The sequence below is a fragment of the Dreissena polymorpha genome, chromosome 10, assembly GCF_020536995.1.
Source record: "Dreissena polymorpha isolate Duluth1 chromosome 10, UMN_Dpol_1.0, whole genome shotgun sequence".
NCBI lineage: Eukaryota > Metazoa > Mollusca > Bivalvia > Myida > Dreissenidae > Dreissena > Dreissena polymorpha.
In genome coordinates, this window is record NC_068364.1 from 51,009,519 (window position 1) to 51,018,600 (window position 9,082).

The 9,082-nt window shown below is 38.1% G+C and overlaps 1 protein-coding gene across 3 annotated transcripts in view; it reads left to right on the plus strand.

The window, feature by feature from the left end:
- LOC127847352 (protein PTHB1-like) overlaps positions 1–8,370 on the plus strand; it is an 88,688-nt gene extending 80,318 nt beyond the window's left edge. For all 3 annotated transcript variants that reach the window (XM_052379207.1, XM_052379208.1, XM_052379206.1), the window contains exon 24: positions 1,425–8,370. The gene's annotated coding sequence lies outside the window, so the exon portion shown is untranslated. The remainder of the gene's footprint in view (positions 1–1,424) is intronic.
- The last annotated feature ends 712 nt before the right edge of the window (positions 8,371–9,082 follow it).

Below are 9,082 nucleotides of genomic sequence, written 5' to 3' on the forward strand. Positions count from 1 at the left end.
AGCTACCCTCACCAGGAGCTACCCTGGTCAGGAGCTGCCCTGGTCAGTAGCTACCCTGGTCAGTAGCTACCCTGGTCAGGAGCTACCCTCATCAGGAGCTACCCTGGTCAGGAGTACCCTGGTAAGTAGCTATCCTGGTCAGTAGCTATCCTGGTCATGAGCTGCCCTGGTCAGGAGCTACCCTCATCAGGAGCTACCCTGGTCAGGAGCTGCCCTGGTCAGTAGCTACCCTGGTCAGGAGCTACCCTCATCAGGAGCTACCCTCATCAGGAGCTACCCTGGTCAGGAGCTATCCTGGTCAGGAGCTGCCCTGGTCAGTAGCTACCCTGGTCAGGAGCTACCCTTATCAGGAGCTACCCTCATCAGGAGCTACCCTGGTCAGGAGCTATCCTGGTCAGGAGCTACCCTCGTCTGGAGCTACCCTGGTCAGTAGCTATCCTGGTCAGGAGCTACCCTGGTCAGGAGCTACCCTGGTCAGTAGCTACCCTCGTCTGGAGCTACCCTGATCAGTAGCTACCCTGGTCAGGAGCTACCCTGGTCAGTAGCTACCCTGGTCAGTAGCTATCGTCAGGAGCTACCCTGGTCAGTAGCTACCCTGGTCAGGAGCTACCCTGGTCAGTACCTACCCTCGTCTGGAGCTACCCTCGTCAGTAGCTACCCTCGTCGGTAGCTACCCTCGTCAGTAGCTTCCCTCATCTGGAGCTACCCTGGTCAGTAAGGAGACCATGGTGGACAGGGCAGCTCCTGACTGGCCTCAGCGCTGATAGCCATGCTGGTCACATACTGAATAAGAGTCATGTTCGCATGACATTGCTAATTTTGTGTTGAACAGTAATTTTGTAAGGGCATTCAAGCAATGTAGATGGTGTGATTTTGTACCAGGCCCCATGCTGGTACCATGTTAATGTTACGAGTAACGATAAGCTGTTGTTTGTTGGGAAAATTACATCAAAAGCTTTTAATGAAGATATAATCGTTTTCTACTCATGCGTGTAAGAGGCAACCAGTGGGTTAATTGTTGGTGATTATTTATCATCTACTTGAATACCCAGGCCCAGTATTGCATTAAGTTACGGTGTCAAAATTGTTTAGTTAAAATGTACGAGTCTCGCTGTGGGAAAATGGGGTCTAATGCATGTACGTGAATTCTCATCCCAAAAGTAGCCTGTTAGGCGAATCAGGGATGACCTTTCTCTTGTATGGTCAATTTTATGAAGGCTTCTTAGCAAAATCCAGTTAAGGCGGAATTTGTTGTCCCAGAGTGGCCTGAGCAGACTGAACAGGGTAATCTATGACGACACATTGCTCTCATGAATTTATACCCATTTTCCCAGTGCTATGTGTAATGAGGCTTGTAGCGACATTTTAGAGGCCAACAGTCATTGGCAACCAAGGCTAATTTCCATTATTTTTGTCTGTTCCAGTTTTTCAACAAGTCAATTCTTCCCCATTGTGACATGTACAACCCAAGAAGAAGTGTATCATCAGCGTAGAAATGAGGCTATCAGACTGATGGACTTGACAGATTATGAAATCCACATCTTTTTTTTTCTCCATGAGATTTGCTCTTATTGATCCACATGATTTACATGATTCAATCAGACTCACAGAAGACATGAACTTCAACATTTTAGAAGCGAACATGCTGAGTTTTATCTGCTACCAATCTTGTTTCTTTATGTAAAGACACAGACTTACAACCATTTTTGGCAAAGGCAGAGTGCGTATATCACTCCTAAAGACATCCGGGGGAAAGATTTCATTGCTGATGTCGACATATTGAAATAGTTATCAATAATTGGATTCAGATTCTGTGATGTAATAGGCTTGTGTCACCATAGAAACTCGAATATATTGTTCAAATAAAGAAGTTGAAAGAAGTCTTAGTACACCATATTTTCTTGTTTGTTTTAAGACACGATTGAATCATCACTATTAATTTTTCTTGAAAGTATTATGTATGAGTGGTGCTCTGTGGGCGAAAATGTTGTCCAAGATTAGCCTGTGCAGTTCTAACAGGCTAATTAGGGACCACACTTTCCGCTATTATGATATTTTTCGTTTAAAGACAGTCTCTTCTTAGCAAAAATCCAATTAAGGCAGAAAGTGGCGTCCCTGATGAGCCTGTGAGGACTGCACAGGCTAATCTTGGATCACACTTTCTTTACAGGCATTAAACCCCCTTTTCACAGAGCATTGCCCATATGTTTCCATCAGGGGTCAGGTATACCGGTATTTGATTTTGGATACATATGTCAAATTTTCTTTGGAAATTAAAGTTTTATTTCTGTTTTATGTATAACATGTTAATTTGGCATTTACTTGATAAAATTTGAATGATGGTCAGGCCATTGAACATTTAAAATAATGTTTAGAACTATTATTGAAGCATAACGTTAGTGATTGAAAGTTGAAAAAGTTTAATTGCTGAAGTTCATCACAATTTTGTTCTCATGTTTAACAAAATTTTGAAAATTTTGAAATAAACTTTCTTTTCATTAATAAATTCCTGTTTTGGTAAATTATCATTTATTATATAAATCAATAAGTTAATGCATAGTAAACATATTTTGAATCTTGTTATACATTATGGGATATTTTTTACCAAAGATTATTTTTCTGGTCAATTTGCATTTTTAAATTTTTATTTTATTTTAACAAAAATCTATTGACACAGGATGTTTTGGATTAATAAAGCAATGTACCACATTAAATAATTATCTGTGTCTATTTGTTTCCCCTGATCGAATGATCGGGGGTATATTGTTTTTAGCCTGTCTGTCATTCTGTCCCAAAACTTTAACCTTGGTCATAACTTTTGCAATATTGATGATAGCAACTTGATATTTGGCATACATGTGTATCCCATGGAGCTTCACATTTTGAGTGGTGAAAGGTCAAGGTAATCTTCAAGGTCAAAGATCAAATATATGGATTCAAAGCGGCGCAGTAGGGGGCATTGCGTTTCGCAAACACAGCTCTTGTTTAAATACATGTTTTTGATGTGTTAGTATATGCATTCCATGTTGTTTTACAGCAGAATCATATCATGATGAGCTGTTCCGTATTGTGACACCTCTTATCTTGGATGACATATGAACCATACCATGCGAAAATGGGGCTTATGCCATATGTGGCTATGGTAGCTCTAGACAAGCCTATTCTTATCATTCTGGTCACAAGCTACCTTGTCCGCATATAAAGTCAAACAAAGTTTCATGGTCTCAGTAGCAGACATGGTAACTCCATACAAGAATGCGCATGCTAGCTGGTCAGAAGATACCTGGGGCCACATATGGCATAAGACCCATTTTCACATGATATGCCTGACATGCACTAACTAGTCTGTAAAAAAAATAATCACCTGATTGGTAAAAAGTGAATGTACGAAAAAAGTGTTTTGATGGCATTTTGGGGGCACTAGTGAAACTAGTTTAACCCATTTATGCCTAGTGGACTCTCCCATCCTTCTAAATTGGATCAATTAATTTCCAAAATTAGGGATGTCTAGTATATTTATTTCTATATTTATATAGAATAGCATGATGCGTCTCATCAGGGTCTGCGCTGTTTGCTTAAAGGAATTTCTGTAAGAAATATTCTAAATATAGAAATAAATATACTAGACATCCCAATTTTTGGAAATAAATTGATCCAATTTAGAAGGATGGGAGAGTCCACTAGGCATAAATGGGTTAAGCCCCTGTTTTCCCAGGCACATTTGACTAACACAGAATGGTACAGAGCAGGTTATTGTACATGTCTGTGTACTTCTCTGTAATTCATAAAGCATGGGAATGGAATGTTGTATCTGTTGTAGTGATTGAACATTCAACTGTGATTGAATACTGAACTGTTTTATGATTGAATATTTAACTGTTTTGTGAAAGGATATTCAACTGTTTTGTGATTGAATATTCAACTGTTTTGTGAATATATATTCAACTGTTTTGTGATTGGATATCCAACTGTTTTGTGATTGGATATTCCAATAATTTTAATAGGATATTCAAATGTTTTGTGATTGAATATTCAACTGTTTTGTGATTGACTATTCCACTGTTTTGTGAATGGATATTCAACTGTTTTGTGATTGGAAATTCAACTGTTTTGTGATTGGATATTCAAATATTTTTTACTAGGATATTCAAATGTTTTGTGATTGAATATTCATCTGTTTTGTGACTGAATATTTAGATGTTTTATGATTGAGTATTCAACAGTTTTTTTAATTATTTGTAATTGTATCTTATAAATAAATGTTCATGTAATAAGCTTTATTATTTATTGTGTATGAATGCTTATTTATTCTGATGATGGAGTGTGATTTATGATGACATTTAATGAGTGATTAATGATGACATTTTATAATCTTTAACTTGTTTGCATTTGAAAGGTGTTATGAAGTTGCTTTCAAATTTATGTACATGTATTTTATTAACATATTTTGAAATCTTTCATATTTGCAAGTCTGAGAAATTATGTCATCCTATGTGTGTAATTAAGATCTGTATTTCTAGTTTAAATTGATTTGATATTGATGATCGTTTTGTTTTTTAATTTAATTTTTTTTTGTTATTGACAAATCTCATCAACTGAATCTATCCAGTGTCATTGTACTATTTACATTTTATGTTTGTAATATTTTACTGACTGAAATACAACATATAAGCCTGGCTCTGTGATAATGGGGTTTAATGCATGTGCATACAGTGTCATCCCAGATAAGCCTTTGCAGTCTGCACAGGCTAATCAGGGACAGCACTTTCCGATTTAATGATACTTTTCGTTTAAAAAGTCTTTGTAAAGCAAAAATTCAGTTTTGGTGGAAAGTGTTGTCGCTGATTAGTCTGTGCGGACTGCACAGCAAATCTACACAGGCATGTGCGGACTGCACAGGCTTATCTGGGACAACACTGTAGGCATACGCATTTAACCCCGTTTTCACAGATTGAGGCTTATATATTTTCAGCTTATTTGTTTTTTTGCATGACAGTTTTTCTTGTGTGTGCATGAAAGCTGTTGTAATCTTTAACAATGTTCCGTCCAACTATCCTTTGGGTAAATGCCATATGAAGACATCTCCATTTGCATTCCATGGTGTAACACATTAGTTGTGCAGTTTTAGTTTGTATTAAAATTATGTGAATATATTAGAATAATAATGCATTAAATGCGCATCATATTTTGCATTTCCATGTGTAATGATCTTGAAAAATGTAAGGTTTAATAAGCATGTAAATGTAATGAAGGCGTGGTCAGAATTGTTGCTAATTCTTCCCTTGACATTTTATTTTAAGAATTTCCTAGACTACATTCGTGTACATTGTTATATAAAAATAGTGTTTAGAAAATAAATAAATGAGCTGCACTCAGGCAAAACGGGGCTTAATGAATTTGGGTACATAATCGTCATAAAGCATATTAAGCTGTGCAGTCTGCACAGGCTAATCAGGTATGATTTTTCCGCCTTAACTGTACAAAAAATATCATAAAATCGGAAAGTGTCATCCCTTATTATCCTGTGCGGACTGCACTGGCAAATCAAGGACAACACTTAGCATGCATTAAACCTCATTATCTCAGAGCGTGCCTCAATTATGTAAGTGATTGTTATAATGGTATTCATAGGACATTTTGTTTGTCATGTATTCATTCAACTGTACATTCTTTTATATTTCAAACTTATAAAACTAACATGATGTGGCTTTCATTATGTTCCTTCCGCGGTGTGTGCGAACGTTCCATTGAAAATGAAGTAGTTATTATATAAGAAATCAAAGTAGATTGATGTGTTTCCTATAAGATCTTTGTCTCAGCTATTATCAGAATATATTAAATACCTCTGAAGATTATGTTTTTATTATTTTTGATTTTTTTTTAAAGATAAAGATATTTAGTGTAAGTGATAATTAATTGCTCATGGTGAGCGATGGGGTCTCTGTAGCTCGTTTGTCATCCAATCGTCATGAAACTTTGCAAGAATGTTCGTGTGGACAATATCCCTTTCAGTGCGGGAACCGAATTTTAAAGGCCTTTGCAAACAGTTTGGATCCAGATGAGACGCCACAGAACGTGGCGTCTCATCTGGATCCAAACTGTTTGCTATTCTGATAGTATTCTTTGAAAAAAAAAAATGAAGAAAAGGCTAATTTTACAACGACATTTTAGCAGACGACAAATTTCCCAGCATGCAAAGGGTTAACTACGCTTTGTCTGAATCTGGGTCTCTTCCATCCGAAAACTAGGTCACCAGGTCAAACTATTACACAAAAAAGTTTCACATTCTAGAGTGCACATGTATGGCTCAATCTTATTTAAACGTGGTCGGAATGTTAATCATGCACATAGTTAATCAACACTAGCATCTGGGTCATATGCGTTAAAAAACAGGTTACCTGGTGAAATTTAATGAAAAACTTGTTACTACTCTGGAAGCCACGGATATTTCTTAACCCATTCATGCCTAGCGTCCTGAAAAAAGGACAATGCAAACAGCGTAAACCCAGATGAGACGCTGCATGATGCGGCGTCTCATCTGGGTCTACGCTTTTTGCTTAAAGGAATTTCTGTAAGAATTGTTCTAAATTTAGAAATAAATATACTAGACATCCCTAATTTTGGAAATAAATTGATCCAACTTAGAAGGATGGAAGAGTCCACTAGGCATTAATGGGTTAATCTGACGAAACTTGGTCAGAATAGTCCTCTTGCCAATAGTCAGGCCAAATTAAAATCTGGGTCAAGTGGGGTCAGAAAACTAGATTACTGGGTCAAGTCTTGAACTATTTGTGTACGTTGAATTAAGGGGAATGCTTACGCTTCATCATGACCCTCTTTTATTACTAGATGATTTAAGTTTAATATGATATTGCATGCATATTTGTATGCCCCCCTTCGAAGAAGAGGGGGTATATTGCTTTGCACATGTCGGTCTGTTGGTCCGTCTGTCGGTCTGTCCCCCAGGTGGTTTCCGGATGATAACTCAAGAACGCTTGGGCCTAGCATCATGAAACCTTATAGGTACATTGATCATGACTCACAGATGACCCCTATTGATTTTGAGGTCACTAGGTCAAAGGTCACGGTGACCCGAAATAGTAAAATGGTTTCTGGATGATAACTCAAGAACGCTTAGGCCTAGGATCATGAAACTTGATAGGTAGATTGATCATGACTCGCAGATGACCCCTATTGATTTTAAGGTCACTAGGTCAAGGTCACAGTGACCTGAAATAGTAAAATGGTTTCCGGATGAAACTTCGTAGGTAGATTGATAATGGCTGGCAGATGACCCCTATTGATTTTCAGGTCACTAGGTCAAGGTCACGGTGACCCGAAATGGTAAAATGGTTTCCGGATGATAACTCAAGAACGCTTATGCCTAGGATCATGAAACTTCATAGGTACATTGATCATGACTCGCAGATGACCCCTATTGATTTTCAGGTCACTAGGTCAAAGGTCAAGGTGACCCAAAATAGTAAAATGGTTTCCGGATGATAACTCAAGAAAGCTTATGCCTAGAATCATGAAACTTGATAGGTAGATTGATCATGACTCGCAGTTGACCCCTATTGATTTTCAGGTCACTATATCAAAGGTCAAGGTCACGGTGACCTGAAATAGTAAAATGGTTTCCGGATGATAACTCAAGAACGCGTATGGCTACGATCATGAAACTTCATAGGTACATTGAACATGACTCGCAGATGACCCCTATTGATTTTGAGGTCACTAGGTCAAAGGTCAAGGTCATGGTGACCCAAAATAGTAAAATGGTTTCCGGATGATAACTTAAGAACGCTTATGCCTAGGATCATGAAACTTCATAGGTACATTGATCATAACTCGCAGATGACCCCTATCGATTTTGAGGTCACTAGTTCAAAGGCCAAGTTCACGGTGACCAGAAATATTAAAATGGTTTCCGGATGATAACTGAAGAACGCTTATTCCCAGGATCATGAAACTTGATAGGTAGATTGATCATGACTTGCAGATGACCCCTATTGATTTTCAGGTCACTAGGTCAAAGGTCACGGTGACCCGAAATAGTAAAATGGTTTCCGGATGATAGCTCAAGAACGCTTAAGGCTAGGATCATGAAACTTCATAGGTACATTGATCATGACTGGCAGATGACCCCTATAGATTTTCAGGTCTCTAAGGTCAAAGGTCAAGGTCACAGTGACAAAAAACATATTCACACAATGGCTGTGACTACAACGGAGAGCCCATATGGGGGGCATGCATGTTTTACAAACAGCCCTTGTTTTAATTGGACTTAATATTTTTGGAGTACAATTGATTTCGTTTGATTATTGTTCATTCTGCTGTATTTTTCCTATGAAATAAAATCACACTGTATGTAGACTATGTTATTATTATCCCCCGCAAAAGGCGGAAGGATTTAGTATTGGCTTTGTCCATCCATCGTTCTGTCCGTTCGTCTGTCACAAAATTTTGAAATTTACTGGGGGATATCAATTAAGTTTGCTTAGTATACTAAGTTTAGGCGCTTTGCGAACATTCTGGTGGATCGTTGGGAATCAAAGGCTTCAAAAATGTTGGACCACAAACAGCTTAGGTTGAGTCTCGATGTTTGGACCCAATGGAATATTATGTATTAAATGGTTGCATGACATTGTTGTGTATGTATGGTTTTTATATACGCTCATTAAAATATTTTTGTTAATATTGCTGAAAGTTGTCCATGTGGACGTTTATTGCAGGCGCGGAATTATTAGAACTTGTCTCGTAATTTTGGTCTCCTTACGGGTAATCAGAATTAAATCAAGTCCGGCTTGTTAACAATAGGACAATATATTAACGATATGGTGTCCACATAGCGATCGGGAGGTCACGGGTTCGATTCCCACTGTGGGAGCGTTCTTTAGATCTCGCCCAAAGACACCAAGTACTGGTTCTAGGTCCAAGAAACGGACTCGAGAGCATTTAAAATAAGTCGTACGTACTTCTATATCTGAGCCGTGGTCTGTTAAAAGAGGGTTTAATGCATGTATGCTCAGTGGACATTCCCATCCTGCTAAATTGGATCAATTTATTTCCAAAATTAGGG